Genomic DNA, 23,230 nt, shown 5'->3' on the forward strand with positions numbered 1-23,230 from the left:
TGATGAAATAAGAATAATTATGATCTTGAAGTCAAATAAAAAAAAAATAAATGTGTACAAAATAATAATAAAAAAAGATGTTTTTTTTTTACAATTACATGTATGTCGTGTCCACATTGACTGGCAAGATTATTATTGTAAAGTGTAAATAATTATGATTGGAGAAGAAAATAAAATAAAGAAAATAATATAATTATTTTTGGTATAATTATATAGGAAATAATAATGTAGGGGTACCCTACGGCTTTCCATAAACTAAGAATATTAGAATGTGTTTGATTGTCATATTAAGTAAATCTCATCCTTAATCACTACAGAATTATTGAAAAATTTGTGTTTTAATGAAAAATATTAAAATTCAAAGTAGAAATTTGAGAAACCAAAACCAACTAAATACAATATGCAACTGTGTCCATATCCCTGTAATCTAAGCACATATACATGTAAGATCCCCAAGAACTATAACTTTGTCTTGTTTTTTTCGTACGTTTTGGTTGACTTTGAATTTCAGAGACAGGAGGTTTTTTTTTAGTTTTTTGGGAGGTTTAGGTAATGTCTGCTTTGAAAAAAAAACCTATTTTTTCAACAATTTTTTTACCATGTTGTATATTTTAACTAAAGGTAATTATGTAATTCTAACATATCTCAAAATGAAATGTACTTCTCTTGAAATATAAATAAGAAGTGCTGCAAAACCTACAAAATTTACAATTTCACTGCCTGACTCGAATCCCGCCAATCGATTTCGCATTCTAAATGCCTCATAATTTTGAAATTGTTCTTCAATGTATTCTATAATTCCAAAATTATGAGGCCTTTTCTTGTATCGAATACACAGAAAAAATGATAGGTAAAATAAATGACAGATAAGACACTGGCGATGAAGGAAGCCGCTGAAATGTGAATGCATATAGATTTGATAAGATTCTATTTTACAACACCAGCAATGGGAGATTTCGGCAAAACTTAAAAAGTGCAAAGCAGAAGCAGACAGTGAAAACAATACAAGTCAGGCATACAAAGGATAATGTAAGAGATATAAGTCATACGTTCTCTGAAAAAAATACATGAAAAATCATAATGGCTTAAAAATATTAAATTAAAAAATAAAAGAAAATCTAATTACTTATTAGAACCCTACTTAAGGTTGTGCTTTCAAACCCATTTTCTTCGTGGTTCTAAAATATTAATGACATCTTTTAGCATACACAAATAAAACATGAGCTTTTGACAGATATGATTTGATTTTCAACATACGTTACTTCTCTCTTCTCTCGAATATATTGTAACGTTTAAACCTACTGGGTTCTACAAGGGACAAGGGTTCTTTATTAATATATATATGTTTTCCTCTTACTCTATCTGAGTTATTATTGATTAGAACTATGTACAATTAATTGAAGTGGTAGGTCGTGGTTCATAAGCAAAGTAACCTGCACTGTGTTCCTGGAACAGCCAGAGTTCCTATTGTAATGTGAAGTACCAGGTTCTTTCACCCTTATGCAGAATTACCTCACCACAACTCCTCTAGACTGTTCACTTTCCACTAATGCGCTTCTAACCTTTGCTTTATTTCAAGTAATGACTTTACCTTGCGCTTTCTTCTTCTATCTTCATATCTGAACAACTGATTCAGTCTGATTCCGTCAGCATAAAGCCTGGTAGCTGCGAGCGTCTCATTTATATACCTTTGGACCATTCTACCTACTCAGAGGGGTGTTCAGCCTATTGGAAGAGTCCATTTCCAATATCCCCTCTGATTCGGCTAAAGTAGGCATGGACAAATACGCTACCCATTACACTACCCACGCCTCCATGAACATGCGTCTCGCATGGCAAATGATCAACAAACTTAAACTTTTTTTTAAACTTTTCTTATTAGTAGACAAACAAAGTTACATATATTTATGGAATCAGTGTTTTAACAAGGGGGAATATCTTTCCTTAAATTAAATTAAAAATACTTCTTGTATGAATGAACATAATAATTTACTATACAAGTAGATTAATTCAATTTTTAACCACACGCGGTAACAAATACACGTTTGACAGCGATTAAAATCATGTTATTAAAATATCGATTTAAACATAGGTATGTACAGAAAAAATGTTTTTATTTATTTATTGATTGATTAATTAATTAATTTATTTATTGTTTGTCTCAGTAGTAGTTCTATCTTCGAAAGTCCACATTTTTTTATTAGTTAAAAGAATAATCATAATTATTTACGATAGAATATTAATTTATTTTTCAACTACACGCGGTAACAAAAACATGTTTGACGGCGATTAAAATTATGTTATGAAGATATCGATTTAAACATAGTATGTGGAGAATTTTATTTTTATTATTTATTTATCTAATTATTTCTCTTTTGTTTATCCGTTGTTTATTTATATTTATTAATGACATTTAAATTATATAATAAAAGAATAATTTCAATGCAAGGAAAAGACAAAAGGCATTTCGAATAAATCGTTCATCATGCGTTCACCGTTCGTTCACCGTTCACTTTGCTCTCGCGTCCGCGCTCCGTTCGCGTTCTGCGTTCACTCACCGTTCACCGTTCACACATCGTTCACCAAGTTGCGTTCACCGTTCGCACATCGTTCACTCACCGTTCGCTCTGCGTTCGTTCACCGTTCAGGTGGGAAAGTAGAACGTTTCAGGGACTGTAATTTTAATTAGATTGTGCGAGTTGTGTCACATTTTCCCCAGGCAATTCTTTTATTCCGTGAATTTTCACATTGCTCTTCCTAGAATATTGTTCATTCCAGTTTGCCTTTCTCATTGCTGCTCTAGCTAAACTTTTCAGTTCATTATTTTCTGTAAACATCACTCGCTTTGTTTTCCCCTTAATAAGTACTTATATAAATTTTTAATTTGCTGTAAAGTATTGAAAAAATTCAAATTTAATACTGAGTTATTATGTACAACATTTCCGTAGTCACATAAATTAGTATTTATATCTCAACTTATATCTGACGATGAGTTCTCCATTCTTGGCTATCGAAATAGCATAGATCCACATAAGCGTTTTGACAGATTACGACTTTGCCTATGTTCTAAAAGTAAGCCTGTGCAAATTTCAGACGCACAATACAAAGTCAAAAAAATATTATTGTCTTAACAAATGCATGGTAAATTAGATGTCTTCTTCGCTGTGAATTGTAACAAGGCACGTACTCTTTACACTGACAACGCAATTTTTTAAAACTGGTTTTGAAATGTTTACACTTTACAGTATATGTACAAAATAAATGATAAAGAGGAAAGACCCATCAGGCTCCTAGTGATTGGTTCGGGAAACGTGGCTTACTATGGCATATTACAGGGGCTTTCCATAAGAAGAACTAGTGTTGGGAGTCTAGGCTTTGTGCATATCTTCCAGAGTCAAATATCTAAGGACAGCATGACTACTGCAGAAATGATCATTGATGTAATGGAAAATAGTCATTCTATTGATGCATTGACTTCCCCTTTTTCATGTCTGGTCAGACAATGCAGGCTACTATAAGTTAACAGAGATGATGGCCCTCCTCAAGTCATATGGCAAGGTAAGGTTTTTCATTCAACTTCTTTGACGCACAAAACGGCAAGGGCCCGTATGTTAGGTATTGAGCAACTTTCAAGGCAGCTCTCCGCCGCTTTGTGAACCATGAACATGATGTACTAACACCATATTCAATGAAAGAGGTTTAATATCGCAGCGATTTTCTAATCAGATTATCTTTTCTGTTAAAATTCAATGTACTAAAAAATTATGCATGCATGAATATTCCATTTTCTCATTATGATGGGTAAAATTTATTTTACCAAATCAACAGTACTGAGGGAACCAATGAGATTGCTTCGAGGTCACGTGATGGTCAATGCTTTGAGGTTTCTTTGTTTACAAAGACGTGCATCTTCATCTCTGTGGAATTTATTAATTTTTAAAGTCATTCTGACTTTGTTTGCTTGCCATTGAATGAGTTAAAACTCGTGAAATAGATACAGAACTACTAAGAAAATTTTCCTAGAGTGGTATAATTTCTGTAAATACAGAATGCCACGATCAGCGAGGCGGGAGGTTGATGCTGCTATTGTTGAGCCCCATTGTGGGCCAGACACTGCTTTATCTCATACACCCAATTCTGGGTTTGAGAGTTTTGAAAATACAGAGCCCAGTTTTGGGACAAAGACGCAATCGAAAACCAATTTTGGATCTGCGGGAGACAGGAGCATTCACATAGCTAACTGCGAACCGAGCGTTGGAGATTACGTAACAGAATCCCGATCCAGCACCCATGCTTCTGAATCGGGATCGGAATGTCTAAAAATGACAACTTCCGGCAAAAACAAAAACAATGCAGCTGGAGACATTATGTCCTCGGCATTGGAGACATTTCTCATGAAATAGACTGAGTTAATGCAGCAAATGATTGTTAATATAAGCCATGTGCCAAAAATAAACCAGCCAACGGCAACCATAACTAGACCACTGGACGAAAATGAAGACAATTCATACTCAATCGCATTATCTGAGGAGTCGCAAGGAAGTTCGGATGATGAACCGGATGCGGATTGGACGAATGATTTAGACAAAATAGCTGATCCAGCCGCAATCGAGGATGATATTATAGACAAAAAGGAAAAGTAAATAATTTGATTGTATTTGAAAATGGAAATATAAAAAAATGGTTTTGAAATGCTTTTTTTTTTTTTTTTTTTTACATGCAAACATATATGGCATATATTGGACTGTGACAAAAAAAGAGAAATTACCATTTTTGTACAAAATACATCAGTTGTTTTGTGAAATTATTAATCATTTGCACAAAAATGTTTTAATAATTTTATTGATTTTAGACTGGTATGGTATATATATTATACAGATCCAATCCTACAAACTAACAATTGGGAATTACAGGATAAATACAATTTCTCACTGCATGTAATTCCTGTATCAAGAAAAATGTCTTATAAAATACCCTTAAGATATTCACTTTTCAGACTAAATAAATTAATAAGCTGTGTTTTCATTTTGAAGTTCCAGGGGTCAACATGAAAGTGTTCGTGCTTGAACCCACAGAGGAGAGGTCGACCCAAGATGGAAAGTCTTATGGAATTACCTATGTAATTCTAACAAAGACAACTACCTTCCAGGACCTGCATGAACTCTCCATGCCGGAGAAGTGGATTTCAAAGATGAAATCCTCCATCAACAGATCACTCATTGTCAGAGGATATGTCATGAGGCAAGATGGTGGAATCCGCCTTTCCGACTACTCCACAGTATGTATACTGAAATACTTCTACTTATATTCATTTCTTGTACTCTGCTTATTTTGTCATCAACTTACACGTATACATAAAAATACTTTGATAGATTTCCCTTTACCAGCCTTCAATTCAATCCACATGTCACCTGTGCACATGAATTTAATATATCTCTATGTCTTAAAATATAATGTATACATGAGAACATGACCTAAGTACATTAACATGATTAATGACAAAAACCTCCCTTGAAAATTTAAGATTAATTTAAGAAAATTAATAAACTGATCAATATTATTAACAAAACATTCTATTTCCACTATTGAAGAGTTACAGTTCTCTGTCACTCTTTTGTGAAAAAGTCGGAGAATGTACAAATCTAGCAGGATTTCTGTGACAAACGAAACATTAACATTTAAACAACTCGTAGATGAAAGAATTTTAACAAAATGCATATGAAATACTTAATTGTTGTGGACTTTATTTAAATCAAGAGCAGAGATGACAAGGAGATTAATTTATATCTATTGGTGATCGTATGTTTCTATCGTAATGGTAAATATAAAGTCAAAACACATACCTCGGAATATCGTTATTTTATAACTAGACGATATAGCAAGGGTATTCGCTCTTTCTCATGTCTTTAAGTTCTTCTACTCTTCAGATAGAATGAAAAAGCCAATTAACATTTTAAGAAGATCTGACTCCACCCAGATGATAAGAAGCAGAAGGTTTTAAAATCACATACTATATCTTACAGAAAGCTTGGGAATTAAATGATTCCAGAAGTTTCCATTGAACGTTATTCTTAATATCATCACTATATAAACAGGACATTAATTTTAATTTATTCATTTCATTTGTAAATACCATCAGGACAGTGACTCGAATTTAAAAAAAGATGGAAAGTGTATGCATTGTTTCCAATTTATTAGAGGTAAATTGTGATGATGATTGCAAAAAGTCCTTGAAGAAACAAAGACTGAATTTCATTTTTCTCTTTGTAATTTCAACTATCGTTATAATACTTCTCTGCGTGAATACAGTTATGTTAGAGGAAAAGCGAAATACAAGAGAGCTGATAACAAGCGATTGCATTCAGTGGAAGTGTGTGAATTCTACATATATACCTCCAAAATGTTCGTATGTAGACAAGTATCCACTAAGTGATGAGGTCTACTTAAGAGTATGCCAATCGGATGGAGACGTTTTAATAGATATACGGTTATTCAAAGATGAAGAATGGACTAGTGATGGAATACAAATAACCAAAATGCAATGGCAATATTTGAAAAATTCAATAGCCCACATAGATTCTTCAGTAATGAGAATATTGCATTGAAGGTATTTTATTTCATAAGTTTCCAAAATCTGTAGTCACGATTTATTAAAAGGAATCACCCATCCTGAACAGTATAAATAGGTTTATGATAACACTGTGCGTCAGATCTGCGGAAAAAAGCTAAGATCATTTACCAATGATGGATGTCAAACATAAATATTACAACTTGTTCACCTCTCTTTGCATTGATATTGTATGGAAAAAAATATACGAAATATCGAGAGAACGATGTAATGGTTGTGAAATAGATCACCCCTCACAAACGGAACATTTATGTCTGATGGATTCAACACACATGAAACTAGTTATGAATTTTGAGATCGCCTTTATGAACCTGAACATTCGAGAAGTTTTCCACATTATGCTGAGAGATCATGACTGCGATCAGTCAGAGATAATAAATTCTGAAAACCTACTGCCTCACTGACTTTTGGAGAAATAAGTTATATTCAGGAATGGAGCAGGATTCTACATCATACGATTACTGAAACAATGAGTGATAAAGAAAAAAACGCAGTATTTGGAAAACTACTATTATAATATTCGCAATCCTGCAGCATATACAACGCCTGATAAACTTTAACAAACACTTAAACCTAACAAAGACTTTCATTTTAGCAAATATTTTATTTCTAAATGGCTAAAAAAAACAGGACGCTTATACATTACAGCGACAGGTTCGTCGACCCACTAAAATTCCTAATATTCGTGTTAGCGGCCTCAGTGTTCAATGGAGTATGGACCTCGTGGACGTTTAAAACCTATCAAAAGAAAATGATGGCATCAGATTTCTACTGATATTGATCGACACACTTTCTAAATATATAAGAATTGTAGCCGTTAAGCAAAAATCTGCTCGAGACGTTTTAAATGGTATTAAACAAGTATTTGAATCTGGTGTAAAGTGATCGTGGAGGAGAATTTCGAAATCGATTACTGCTAAATTATTTACAAAATGAGGGAGTTAGAATTTTTTTTGCTAATCAAAATTCAAAGGCATCTATTGCAAAAGGAGTTATACGTACAATTCGAGGTAGATTATACCGATACTTTCAAAAAGAGAGAACACATAGATACATTGATGTATTACCAAATGTAGTGGAAAATTACAATTCAACACCACATAGGAGTCTTAGAGGTCTAACACCCAAGGAAGTTAATTCTGACAACGAAGCAGATGTCTGGGCGCAACTGTTTTTGAAAAGAAATAGTCAAAACAAAAGTAGCAATTTAATTAAGAAAGAAAAAAAGAGGGGGAAAAACGTAAAATTTAAATTCAAATTAAATGATTTGGTGAGATTATCTCATTTGAAGCATATTTTCCGCAGAGGTTACAATCAACAATTCACAGGAGAGATATTTAAAATTGCAAAAAGATTTCACCTGCAAGGAATACCAATGTACAAAGTTAAATATTTTAACCAGGAATTGATCGAAGGTGATTTTTACAAAACGATTTACAAAAAGTTGATAAAGACGAAGACTCTCTATGGCTCGTTGAGAAAATAATTAAAAAGCGCAAAAGAAAAGGATTGACAGAAGTGTTAGTAAAATTTGAATCTTGGCCTGAGAAGTTTAACCAGTGGGTGAAGGAATCGGATATAATCGATTTGAAAACGAAGTAATGGAAAAATATATATTTGTCAGGTCGAGCGAGTCCATCCAAATGAAGCAACAATATTTACTGCGGAAGCGAAAGCTATACAACTTGCATTTGAATATATAAAATCTTCCAGTGACAACATATTTACTATATTTTCGAACTCTCTTTCTTGCTTACAATCCATTAAAAACAAGAATCTTGATCACCCTTATATTTTAGATATATTAATACAGTATAATTATTTTGCTCAACAGGGTAAAACAGTAAATTTTTGTTGGATTCCGAGCCACATCGGCATCCCTGGAAACACTAAGGCTGACAGTGCAGCAAAAACAGCACTTCAACATGAAATTACTTTATTTAAAATTCCTTACACCGATTTGAAATACCTCGTTAAAATTTATGTGGATTCTCTTTGGCAAATTTATTGGAATTTTTGTGATGAAAGTAAGCTTTATGCTATTGAAATCAAAGTTAACAAATCATGTGACTTCGGTCTGAAACGCCAGGACGAAGTAATTTTATCAAGAATACGTATTGGTCACTTTAAAATTACACATGAATACTTGCTGAATCGGGAGTCTCAGCCGGAGTGTATATCCTGTGACTGTCTGATAACTGTCAATCATATTTTATTAGAATGTTCTGATTTTTCGCCAATTCGAAGTAGACTTTTTGGTAATGCAAAAACGATATATGACCTTTTTACATGCAATTTAGGAATATTTACATGAAACTGATTTTTACAATAAAATATAGAAATGATTAGAGCAATTTTATGATATACATTTAGATGATTTTATTTTTAACAGTTTACTTATTTTTAAATTTCCAGTCCGTCGGATGGGACGTTAAATGGTGCCCCGTGTCAAGGATAACAACCACCTTGGCACGCAAAAGATCGTTTCTATGGAGTTCGATAAAGAGTAGGCTCATTGGGGCCGCCAGAGAAACCAAAAGCTTTCAAAAACCGGTTAATACTTACCCGCCAAAATATGGCTGAAATATTGCCGACTTGGCGTTAAACAATATAAAATCAGTAAATTGGGTCTCTGTCCAGTACAGCTTAAAAATTATTAAAAATCTTCTTCTCAAGAACCACTTGGCCAGGAAAGATGGAACTCATGTGGAATCATCCTCAGGTAGTGTAGATTCAAGTTTGTTTAAATTATGACCCCCGGGGCTAGGGTGGAGGCAAAATGGCCGACCCAAGTTTTACATAGGAATATATAGGAAAAATCTTCAAAGCAATGATTAGTGATATTTATATGGAATGATCCTCTGGTAGTGTAGATTCCAGTTCGTTCAAAAAATGGAAGCCGGGGGGATGGGAGTGGGGTGGTTAAATTCAAGTCCGATGTGCCCAGGTAAGCGCTGTGTCCCCTGGGCCTCTTGTTTTACAAGATACAGATTTTTTTTTAACACTTAGCCCCCCCCCCCCCACTTTCAATTTGCTTGTGACGCCAAGTATCCACTGTGAGACTTTGATTTTATTAACTGGGAATTTATGTAGTGTCACTTTTCTATCATGCACACTTTTTCCACTATAATTGTGACAGTTTGTGGCGCAACCGTATAATTTCCCCATCACAAATGACCGAATTTATCACTTGCTTATAACAAAATTATATACAAATTTTACCTATCGGAAGTACAAATATAAAATCTTCAAACACAAAAGAGTTCCGATTTTCAAGAAATTAACCTAGTTATAGAAAAACGCTATAGCAGTTATATAGTCACAAATCAGCAAATGGCACACTATTACATGATTAAATCATTTCTAAGCGAGAGGACTTTATAGATATAGTTTCTTAAATTACAAAATTCTTTTACATTATTCACACTAAGCAACTGTATTAATTTGAACACAAGATGGCCTATACCAATAAGATTTTTTTCCAAAACTTTGATCAAAATGTTAAATAAATTGGGCATACAAGTAAAAAATGATATTCATCTTCAATATCTATAGTACATATTTTTCAGAATCTTTTGTCTCTTGTCATGTTTCGGAGGTCCGTGTTTGCTCTGCTCTTATTTTGTATATTGTTTAATGGACGTTGAGATTGAATACTGTTCGTTATTTCCATATCCTTCCTTAAAGTCTTCCCGTTTCAATAAACAGATTATGCGATGACAACCTCATTTGAAAAATACATTTATTGTACACCTTTGGTATCGATTTTTCTAAATAATATTGCATACAAAAATTGTCAACTGAATGCTTATATAACAGTTTGATTCTGTTTGCATTTTGCTATAAAAAAATTGTATAAAGTGATCATCAAGTCTTTGACGAATGATTTGCAGACAAATATGATTATACAGATTCCTTTGGTCGTTCCACATATACCCAAGGCCCAAACCATGTACTGTGGAATCATTTTTATTCGTGGGGGTGAATGTTCGTGGGTAGTCAAAAATTTCCTGGTTCGTGGGGACGTAATTACGTTTGTAACAAGTTCCATTTCGAGTTTTTCCCTCCAACATTAAAACAAAGAAGGATAACCCCGTCAATAATGCTTATTTAAGTTATGGCTTAAAAAACAAAAACGTACCGGCGGCTTGCACCGACAAATTACAGCCGAATGATAGGAACGATAATTAGTAACATTAATTAATTAATTAATTATAATTCACCATGTGCAAGAGAACTACGACAACAATACAAAAATTGACTTAAACACGTTTACCCTGAAACCAAATCATGCTAATTGGCTAATCAGCACCCACTCCAAAATCGCACTAAAATTGACCTCATCGAAGGGGCATTTGAGTGTGTTGGACTATAATGTAAACACTACTTGAATTTAACAGTTGTATTTATCATTTTATTACTTATTTTATATAATTCTCGATGTATTTGATACTTAATATTTTTTAAATTTTGGTTTCGTGTCAATGATTAATTTACGACATGCAGATTGTCTTCTTTATGCGAGATCACTCGGACACAAGGGTAACAATTATGTTACGATGTAAATAACTTTTAACAAATGATAAACCAAATGTTTGTATATACGTTCGTGGGGATGTAAATTCGTGGGTCAGGGTTACCCACGAAAGCCACGAACATTGGTCCCCCACGAACAATGATGATTCCACAGTAATTGCTCCTAAATAAAATTTTGCCCAACTTTGATAATTTGAGTTGTCATTTTCACAAGTACAATAAGACCAATCATAAGCAGCTCTTAGTTAAAGCTATATATGCCGTATTAGTGTTTTATTTTAAAAGTAATAAATATATGTGGTGTCTCATGAAGTTATATAAGTTATATACTTTCTGCAAATAAGACAATTCCACTTTATCACTTTTAAAAGTTATGAAATATTATTTGGTAAAAATTATTTTCTCTCCGTGTCGGATAAAAAACCGCCTCTTATTGAAATATTCATGATCACGTTGTCTCGCATGTTTACAGCAAACAATGGTCCAATCTCGTGAATGAACCGAAAAGCATGATGGTCTACTACGTTTTTACTACAAACACGTGAGTTAGGGATTGTCAATATTGAGAGCACCTCAGAGTTGGTTGATTTTTGTACCGAGGAATAATCACGTGCAATTGTCTTTTCAATGGACATTTTCGGTTGGGTGAACTTCTACAGCTGTCAGCGACAATGGATAAAGAAGTGTGGAAACCATGTTGTGCCAAAATGAAATAACCAATACAAACAAATGATATAATTTGATCAATCAAAATGGTTATTAGATACATTCGATTCTGCATTTCTTAATGGTTCAAAACAACAAAAAGTATTCCACAGAATATCATATATAAATCTGCACGTCAATATACCGAATGCCAAAACCAGAATACTACTAGATAATATAATTGTATTCTTTACATGTGAACCACAGTATTTCTGACCCCTTGAAAAAAATATAAAAAATCTTGCAAGTAGGTTATCAGCATTGGCTCGGGCTAATTCGAAAGTGAAATTTGGAGCTTGGCAGTAAATTGTAGTGAATGAATAAAATTTAGTAGTGAAAGATATTGGAACCTATTTTACTTGTCAGATTTCTTCGAACTAGTTGATTTTTATTCTAACTGTGTTATTCCCCCACCCAATTTAAAAAAAAAACGATGCTACCTACCTGAATTAATTTTTCTTAATGGTGTTCATCGAAATGCTTGGTTGTGCTCTCAAACTGGAATAGTTTTTAGAGGCCTGGAATTCCTTGACCAATTTTATTTTATTAGCCCAACTATATTTCTAAGAAGCCAAGATGTATAGTATGTAAGTTTCATCTACATATGTTATGTAGTTCATATTAAAAAACAAAAAGGGATAATTGACGATATCTCATTCAGGGTGTAAACATAGCAGTCTGAATTACTTTCCATACATTGTATTTGACATAAAATATCTTTTGCGCATAATATGCGCTCCATATTGAAGATCGGTAAATGTTCACCCAACCGAAAATGTCCACTAGCAGTACAGCACGGGAAAACTCTAAACAAACGGACCTGTACAATGGAGTGGGGAAAACTTTAATTTTCATCATTGTTAATCATTTGTATGCAAATATGAGCATGGGATTAGTAGATAATAATGTACATAATGCATCAAGTCTTTCTGAGAGCGATTTTAAAAACTAGCCTTTTTGAAAAACACATGTAGTATTTCATGTAGTAACACATAAATGAATTAAATGCTCAACTCATTGAGCTGATTGGTCTATTTGTGTCCCTCACTGAACAGACGTCACAAAAAATATTTTCCTCGACCTGATGATTCTCGCGATGCTTTTCCCGCGCACATGCGCAGATCCAGGATAAACGTCAGTCTTTTATAAATATGCATGAGAATATCATGTTCTTTTCCTGAGTAGTACTTTGTTAATAACGAATAAAATTTCGTCGAATTTGCAAGAATGCTTCATTTTTGGTAGCTTATCATACTCCAGAAATTTTTGTTCGGTTTCAGCTGTGCAAAAATACTGTTTAACACGGCATACATATCTTTAAGTATACACTTTTCAGACTGTAATACTTTTAACAAGAGATGTTTGTAAAACACTTGTGCCCACGAGTGATCTTGTAAACTATACATCCAACTTAGGTGAAACATTTTTAGGGTTAGTAGGCATGTTATGTAGAGTTGCCGAACGAAGGTCATTTTGCGCGCACGTGCTTGCAAGAGCGGGCACGTGCAACACGTAAAATGACCAATATAATGTATACTGCCGTAACTTTTCTATTTTTTGATGAAATGCTTTGAAACTCATAATGTAAGGATATAATAGTAGTATAGAAAAGATGACATGGTCAAAATAGCTAGATCTCACGCGCATGCACGTGCGCTATGCTCTGATTGGCTGAAACGAAAGTCTCAGTATCTTTCTTGTTTTTTGACGAAATCCTTTGAAATTTTGAACATAGCCATGCATTAGGATATCCTACAGCATGATATATGGAAATTATCATGAAAACACGTGCATGCACGTGCGCTGCAATCTGATTGGCTGAAACTTTAAATAGCTATAACTCCCTTGGTTTACAACCAAACAGGATGGGATTTGGAACATAGATATATAAAATGGACTTCTACAAGAAAGTATGGTCACCATGCACATGCATACATGTGCGTGTACGTGAGCTGCAATTTGATTGGCTGAAACTTTAAACAGTTATAACTCCCTTGGTTTTCAACCAAACAGGATGGGATTTGGAACATAGATAGATGTAATGGACCACTTCACGAAGGTATGGTCACCATGCACATGCCTACACATGCGTGTATGTGCGCTGCAATCTGATTGGCTGAAACTTTAAACAGCTATAACTCCTATGGTTTTCAACCAAACGGGATGGGATTTAGAACATAGATAGAAGAATGGACCTCTTCAAGAAGGTATGGTCACCATGCTCATGTATGCACCTGCGTGCACGTGAAATGAGCAAAATCAAGAATACACTTGAATGAGCGAATTTTTTAATACTTTTGGATTAAATACTTTAATATTTAGTATATTAAAATATATAGATTGTGTAGACAACATGATATGGTCATTATGTACATGATTCACATGCGCACACATGCAATGCTAAAATTTGAATGAGCATGCTACATTTCTGGGTAAACGTTGTTTAAGTCTCAAATGCATAGAGTTTGTGTTATTTAATGAAGCTTACAGGGAATCTGGCACCAAAAGGGAGTTGGGGAGCGTTTTGGGAACATCTGTAACGGTCTCCGTTACAATTAGCACTAGTTATGTCGCCCCAAACGAAGTCGGGGACGACATATTGATATTGTACGCATGTTTTTTTTATCCAGGCTGTTTCTCGGAGATGGCTGGGACAATCTTCCTGAAACTTTCCTCAAAGGACGATCACTGGTTGTAGTTGTGCAGTGAGGTCATTCAGTTCCAATATGTCTACCGTTGCCATGGAAACCTGTAAAAAGCGACAAATTTTGTCCGAGAGTGTTCTCTCTGGTCCCTTAAACGCTCGTCATGAAACTTTTCTTATTTTAAGGATTAGTATCTGTAGTTGTGTACTACGCATTTAAAATTTTCAAATAAGTGATTATTACCATGGAAACCAGGTGAGAGTTAAAATTCTTTAATTTCGATTTTCTCAATAACTACTCAGGCAATCGTTTTGAAACTTTCAATGTTTATTCCTTGCAATGTGTCAAAGTGATTTCTACTTTCAAAATAATTGTAATGAGTCGCTCACAGTTGCCATAGAAACGAAACAGAAAAAAAGATTCAGATGTACACATGTGTTCTCCAAGGTCCAGGTCAAAGGGTCAAAGTTCGTCGTATCCAATAAAAGTTCTTTTCACAAGGATTACATATTTGAAATACGAAAGCCCTTGTACTTACCGTTCAAACGTTATGGCTATTTACTATGTTCAAGACGACCCCCCCCCCCCTTTTGAAGCACACAGCCAGGTAGAATACACAGATATAACATATACAACTTACAAGTAACTTTTTAAAATCTTCATTCATAAAATTCAGTTCCCGTCATGTGATATTTTGCCATCATTCATTCTCCTCCTGTTTTGTCTCTTGAATTTATAAATATTTTATTTTATCTATATAAAAAAAAAATAACGATTGTCAGCTGCATTTATTATCATTTCGCGTTTTCTTGTATATCTATCACTTGTATATTATTCATTTCATTAGATAGTGCAAGTATAAATTAAAAAATTAGTACGTCATTTTCATAGTTTTTATTCATTCAAAAATCTTTTGATCCGCTCCTGAAGGTTCGCGAAGCCTTGATCACCACTGTATACAAAACATTCATCTCGCCGAAAATGTTCATGATTCCGCTAAACTGAGAAAGTTTACACATGATTTATCATCTCATAACATACATCAGCTCTCTGCAATGCAGAAATACTCGAATTGATGGTGGCATGTCAGATTCGTTTTTCGGTAGAACCTCTAAAATGAAAGTGAAAGAGGGAAATTTCAGAGTTCTCACTGGCATTACTATACACAAAATAATTCGGCTGATCTTCTTCATAGATTACATTCCCCAAGCTTTTATGATAGGAAAGATACTGCCAATTAACAAGTATGAGGCTCAGTTCAGTACATCTGCCCAATTTCTTTTATGCAATTCTGCAAATTTAGGAACTTGTAATTTTCCTGCACTACTTTCTTCTCCTACCGATTCTAAAAATAAAATGGGATGTACCCAATTAAGGTCTTCCGTTTCCAACGGAAAGGACTAATACGACTCGATGGTTGTCCAAGCTTAGCTAATGGACCATTGTTTTAGTGATGATAAAAATGAAAGTCTTGTCCAGTACGGGGCGACATATGCTATTGCTTGCAATAGCAGACTTTCTAGTTAAGGTCTTCCGACTTCCTTCGGAAGACCTTATTGTTTTCCGTCGGTTTCCTATTATTATTATTCTTTTTTTCATTTTTATGGCGATATCTCAGTTGTGGCTGTACGGATTTCAAAGATTTTTACATGAAAGATGCACCAGGTTAATATCTCCAGACGTGTTTTTCATTTTTTCAAAATTTTCTTCTGTTCGCAATTTTTGGGGAAATTTGTATTTTTTAAATGGATTTTTGTACACTACTTTTTTCGAAAACAGCTAGAGATATGACATTGAAACTTACGGACATGAAAGAACATCACATGTAGATGTGCCGAACGTCCTTCATTTTTTGTCGTTCCTACTTCCGGTCGCAAACGGAAGTGAATTCAAAAAGTCCAATTTTTCAACTTTTTTGCTTTTCAATATTTTTCTTTCGGATTTACAGGGTTTATAGAGCGTCTTCAAAGATATCTATATATGTTTTCATTTTCTTCATGCATGTGTTTATTGCACAGATATGACCGAACCAAACTTTGTCTTACTGTCGGGGGTTCGAATCCCGCTCCGGGCGTTCCCCAAATTTTTTCTTTGTTTTTGTCTTTTTTCAGTTGCAAGTTACTTTTCACTCTTTTAAAACATATGTGGAACATTTTGCCGATTTTTAAAAGCTATTTTTCGAGATATACTGTGAAATACCTGGAACAATCACGATCTGTGTTGTGAAACTACTGAAAATGAACGTAAACGAAAAAATACATTCTGAAATCTATTTTATTGGATGATGCAGCATATAGAACTCTTAAGAAAAGTCGGTCGGAAGACCCACTTGTTGCCCTAGCAACAAGAACGCATCTAGTTATTATTATTTTTCCTGGGAAAATTTTGTCCACGAGTGATCTTGTAAACTACACATCCGACTAAGGTAAAATGTTTTTAGGGTCAGTAGACATGTTATGTAGATTTGCCGAACGAAGGTCATTTTGCGCGCACGTGCTTGCAAGAGCGCGCACGTGCAACACGTGAAATGACCAATATAATGGATGTTGCTGTAACTTTTCTTTTTTTTTTGATGTATTTTTTTGAAACTCAAAATGTAAGAATGCATTAGTAGTATAGACAAGATGGCATGGTCAAAATAGCATGATCTCACGCGCATGCACGTGCGCTTCGCTCTGATTGGTTGAAATTAAAGTCTCAATATCTTTCTTGTTTTTTTTCATAATCTTTTGAAATTTTGAACATAGTCCTACATTATGAAGATCTACAGCATGATATATAAAAATTATCATGAAAGCATGCGCATGTGCGCGTGCTGCAATCTGATTGGCTGAAACTTTAAATGGCTATATCTCCTTTGTTTTTCGACGAAATGCTTTGAAATTTAAAACATAGTCATGCATTAGGATATCCTAAAATATACTATAGAAAAATTTTCATGAAATCACGCGCATGCACGTGTGCTGCAATCTGCTTGGTTGAAACTTTAAATGGCTATATCTACTTTGTTTTTTGACGAAATGTTTGGAATTTTTAAATATAGTCATTCATTAAGATATCCTTCAATACGATAAAGATAAAAATTCATAAATTCACGCGCATACGTGTGTGCTGCAATCTGATTGGCTGAAACTTCAAATGGCTATGACTCCCTTGTTTTTCAACCAAACAAGATGGGATTTAGAACATTGATAAATATAAGGGACTTCTACAAGAATGTGTTGTCATCATGCATGTGCTTGCACGTACGTGCACATGAAATGAGTAAAATTAAAAATACACTCGAATGAGTGTATTTTTTAATACTTTTGGATTAAATGATTTGATATTAAGTATATTAAAATATATAGATAGTGCAGACAAGAATATGGTTCTTACGCACATGCAATGCTTAAATATAAATATATTTTGTATTCTTTTGGGAAGACCTTGATTAAGTCTTAATTCCATAAAGTATTTCTTATCTAAAAGAGATAACAGGGAATATGGCACCAAAAGGGAGTTGGGGAGCGTTTGGGGAACATCTGTAACGGTCCCCGTTACAATTAGCACTAGTTATGTTCCCCAAACGAAGTTGGGGAACATATTGTTTTTACTCTGTTTCTTATTAAGTCTTCCGTTCACAACGGAAGACTTATAGTGTTTGTATTGTTTCTTTTTATTATTATTATTATTATTATTATTATTATTATTCCTCCCAAATTTTGTGAGCGCGATTACTCAGAGATGGCTGGATAGATTTTCACAATTTTTCTCTTGTAAGTAGGTTGATATATGAAGTTTATATAAAATTCCGTTTTTTGAAAAATTCACTTCCGGTCCGAAGTTATGACCGATTTTCGAATTTTGAAATGGACTTTTGTCCGGCAGTTTTCTCGGAAACGGTTTGAGGTAAAGATATGAAATTTACAGGAGTATTAGATCATGATATTTTATTTGTTTTGAAGTTGTTTTCGTGTGTTTCCAGTACTTCTTGTCCGAACCGGAAGTAAATTTGTTTTTGGTCAATTTTTAATTTTTTTGTTTTTAGATATTTTTTCAAGATTTTCTTATGTAAAACAGACTGAGAATAGAACTTTCGAGATAAAGGCGGAAATAGTATTGATGACGTTAGAGACATATATACGCTCTCCAGATCAACATATTTACACATTCAATATAATCTCTTTTGCATGTTACCTAATTCACTATATGCATATTAGTTTAAATTTGGCTGTGTAGTGTTAGTCCGTATATTGAAAGTTTTTGATTTACAAATTTATATCTAAAAAAAATATCCGTTCTGTGTCAACTTAGCACTTTGAAGAAAATAATATTGTACGCAGTATACATTACAGCGATGTATATACAAATTATTCTACAAAAATACTAAACATATTATTTATTCAATCGAATTCTGCATTTTGGAGATTTAAAGTTCCGTCAATAAATTCATTTTCTCTATTTACGTAGTGACAATGAGAAAAGATAGATAACTCTGACTTGTAAGTGGGAATAGAACTTTCGAGATAAAGGCGGAGGTAGTATCCATGACGTCGAAGACGTCTACATCCACACTTTCACATAAAAAAATAATTAGACTTTGAGTTTCCATATCCACTTCTGCATGAAAGATTACGTTGGTTACTGCTTTCAGTATATGCATAGTTTAAAGTTGTCAGCGTAGTGTAAATCTGTAATGTCTGTTATAATTATATTTAAAAAAAATATTCTTAATTCATTCTCTAATTTGAATGCGAAATTATCCCGGAATCCGAGTTTTATTTTCGATTCTAAAATATTATATGTACTCAAAAGGGAACTGAGAGATAGAAGAGTAGGTGTAAAGCCTTTAGAGATAAATTGATATCTGCAACTTAAAAGAAAGAAAATCAATCTATAGATTGGATTTGGTTTTAACACGTATATTTCATTGATTAAAAGTCTTATAGTGTTATTTGTTATACATGATCTATACTTTTATATACCCGAGAAGTTATTAAATATGAGAAAAAACGATTCTTGGATTTTTTGTGAAATACTAGTACTCAAAGGGTTAACATTTATGATTATGTGAAAGTTACGCGTTTCTGTGTGAAATAATGCTACGCTAAAAACATAATACAAAAACATCTGGAAAGGTCTGTTGATATGTTAGATAAATAAATATATATTATTATAACAGTAACTTGATCCGAAGGGTCGTATCACGTCGAGTTGACAGGCGCGGATCATCAGATCTAACGAGACGCGAAGCGTCGAGTTTGATCTGATGATCCGCGCCTGTCAACGAGACGTGATACGGCTCTTCGGATCAAGTTACTGTTATAATGATAAATTTATTATATACCCCCTCATAACTAGCAAAATATAGCAAAAGAAAACTTCAGAAATCAATTGCATGACATTTATCCATAAAACAAAGCATAATAACAAGGGACTTTTTAACGCGCAAGAAAAATAACGTCATATTTCTGCGTACTACGTCATCAGTTTCAGTGAGTGATGATATGGATTCAGAAAACAACATGTTGGTGATCCGGAAAATCAGATCACGACGTCACGTGATAGCGTAAATTAAACAGTAAAATTGGGTGATACACATTAGGTATATAATAAAGTATACGAATGAACACAATTTTATGCAATGCTATATAATTATATGTATGTACATGCAACCTTAATTATTTTCCTTTTAATTCATAAAGCATAAAATTACCGAGTATGTAATTCTTTTGAAGCCCCCCCCCCTCCCTCTTGATTTTATTCGGAGACATTATTGCAGCTATAGGCCTTTGAATTATAAATTCGTCATACAATTAAATCTTGAACATTTGGTTATAATTACCATTAACATGTATACAGAATTCATATTCTATAATATTAGATTTTTCATTACGCAAGATACTGAAATTTACATGTCTGAGAGAGAGAGAGAGAGAGAGAGAGAGAGAGAGATATTCCCTTTAAATCCTGATTATCCTATCCATTTACATAGACAAGAAATCAGTTCTATATCAGTTGTACCCATTCTTTATTGCGTGGACCGTGAGGCGGATCCAAATTTTAATCTTGTACACATACTTTTAAACACGAATTAAACATTGAATCTATGGCACAAGCATTTTAAAAAAGATGAAGAACTTACATTTAGCTAGTCATCGAATCTTTTTAAAACCCAGAACTAGTCGTTGAATGAAGTTTTTAATTCAAGTTGTTGCGTGGACCGTGAGGCTGTAATTTCGGTAAACTTCGGATTGATCTCGGTAGTTTACGGAATAAAATGCTTTTTCAGTTCGAGTCAATATCAAAGGCCACAATTCGAATATTTTTATTTCAGTTGATAGATAATTAAAGAAAACAACAAGATGATAACAAATGTGTTGTTTAAATACGTTTAAATGTACATCTTTTAAAATAAAACGATGTCTCCGAGACTATAAAATTCAAGATGGCGGCGCCCACGAAAAGTCCGACAGGCAAGGAACGGTTCAAGAAAAGACATAATTTGACGCGCACTGAGGTGCTTTAGAAGATCGTACTTGTGAAATAAACTTATTTGTGATTCCATGCATATTTGTGAGGAATGCTGTTATGGTATAACCCTAATTTTAACCAGTTAGAGACTAAGAGTTCGTAAGATGACTCGGAGGGTCATCGAGTTTGATGTTCATTGCCTCAAATTGCGTTCAAATTGTCACATCGGACCATTATTCTTTTGCAAGAGAGCAATTAAATGTGAGTGAAACTCTGGTTAGGTGGTTTTTGTACATACAGTGCGGAAATTGCTTGCAGTTGGCATCGGTGTTCCCAAAAGCTGAGAAAATCCAAAGGGATGCAGAACTTCAGTGTCGATACTCAATACACAGATTGTAACAGGTAAACATTTATATTTATATATATTTTGTTTATGGAATTTATGTTATCCAATCTAGGCATTGACAACTAGTAAAAAATATAATTTAGGCATTGAAAACTAGTATAAAACATTGGAGCTTAATTCCTCATCTAAATTTTCATCTGAAACCATGAAATTTTGGATAAGGCATATAATTTATAAATAGGATTTACATGTTAATGCATCTAAATAATTACATGTGATATAATTGTATCTATCCTTTTTGTAGCTATTATCTACAGTTCATTGTGGGAGACCCTCAATGTGTCGTCAACATTAAATCTGCAATTAATACATGAAAGGATTTTAAAGGTATGAACAGTTTTATTATATCATTTAGTAGATACATATATTTTAAATTTGGTGGCTCTAAAATCAAATGATTATTTGTCAATTTGCTCGAGAATCAGTGTAAGAAAAATATTTGACTACATGCAGTAGACTACCCCGTCATGTTGGACGGAATAATCTCTGCTGCAAACTTTTAATGAATCACATGTACATTATTAATCTGTATGAAACAATCATTTGGAGTACAAAAATATTTCTCATTTTCAACAGGTGTTCAATGCTGAAAAATCAAAGTACTTCGGGTATTTGTGCCTGCTGATTGGTAAAGTTTCATGAAGAGGAGTCTGGCAGAGACGATAGCACTTTCTCATCTAAGCTGATCTATAGCTATGTCAGAAATGATGAAAATAGATTAATTTATGTTTTCTCCCAAAACCAGTGATGGCAAACCTAGAGTGGCTGGAACATCTAAAGTTCTACAAAATATTGCCCCAAAGTTGTGTGAATGTTTTGCTGCCACATAAATTTATCAATTGTATCTAAACAAGTTTGTCTGTATTATGGATCCTCTACTAAGTATAACATATACCTTATGAGATTACTGTCGGAGTCCTTATAGTATCTACATTTATATCACAAGTACTATTTATTGTATCATTAAAATCTTGAAATTTATTTTCTAGGTCATTCTGTATCGAATGTTTATCACTCTGCTTTGATACAATTTACTGTCACTATCAATTTTTAACTTCAGTATTTCTGTTCAAATTTTTTTTATTCTTTTGTGTACATTTTTAAATTCTAGACATAATAATAAATTCACATTTGCAGAACTTCAAACCATTTTCATTTATGTAAATCAATTTTTTACATTGAGTTATGAGATTCATTCATAATTTTTGACTTGCAAAAAAGTCATAGTCACTCTCTGTATATTTTTTCTGCTTGAGAAGTATTACACTAAGTGCACATGTATTGACCTGTCAATCAAAATCACCGGACGCTGTATGCATTGCAATAAAGTTGTTCGAAATGATTTTTATAAAGTATGATCTTTAAGAAAATCTGATGCAACAAATTTGAGAAATGAAAAATAAAATAATAACATGGCTAGAGCATCATATATCTGTATTATGGACTTCAGTTGTGGGACGTGGAGACCGGTCCGTCAGATGAGATCATTTAAATCGAGGTCCTGTGTGTCAGATGGTACTGACTCAAAAAGATTCCTCACTGCTCAATGGCGATTAGAGCCAAATTATAGGACAACATTTTGCAGTCTCCACCGGCGAGTGGAGGCTTCTCCATGTGAAAAATACTCGAGAGGGACATTAAACAACTTATAATCAATTAATCGATTGCTGAATAATTCCTGTAGTTGAATAATCTTTCTGCTGACAAATCTCGATAGTATTACTGTAAAAATCAACGACTTTACGTTTAATGTGGTACTAACTTAGTTCATAACATTTTTATAACACCATTACAATTGTGCCAGAACATAAACACAGTGAAGTTTATGAGAGTACGGTGTTCATTTGTCCGTTG

The 23,230-nt window shown here is 33.6% G+C and overlaps 1 long non-coding RNA gene across 1 annotated transcript; it reads left to right on the forward strand.

Moving 5' to 3' along the window:
- The first annotated feature begins 20,544 nt into the window (after positions 1–20,544).
- LOC134279994 (uncharacterized) lies at positions 20,545–22,728 on the forward strand. The gene is made up of 3 exons (XR_009994808.1): positions 20,545–21,372; positions 21,621–21,703; positions 21,953–22,728. It is a non-coding gene; the product is annotated as an uncharacterized LOC134279994 (long non-coding RNA).
- Positions 22,729–23,230: the final 502 nt, after the last annotated feature.

The sequence above is a fragment of the Saccostrea cucullata genome, unplaced genomic scaffold, assembly GCF_032062105.1.
Source record: "Saccostrea cucullata isolate Sc308-1 unplaced genomic scaffold, CSIRO_AGI_Scuc_v1 ctg5868, whole genome shotgun sequence".
Lineage (NCBI taxonomy): Eukaryota > Metazoa > Mollusca > Bivalvia > Ostreida > Ostreidae > Saccostrea > Saccostrea cuccullata.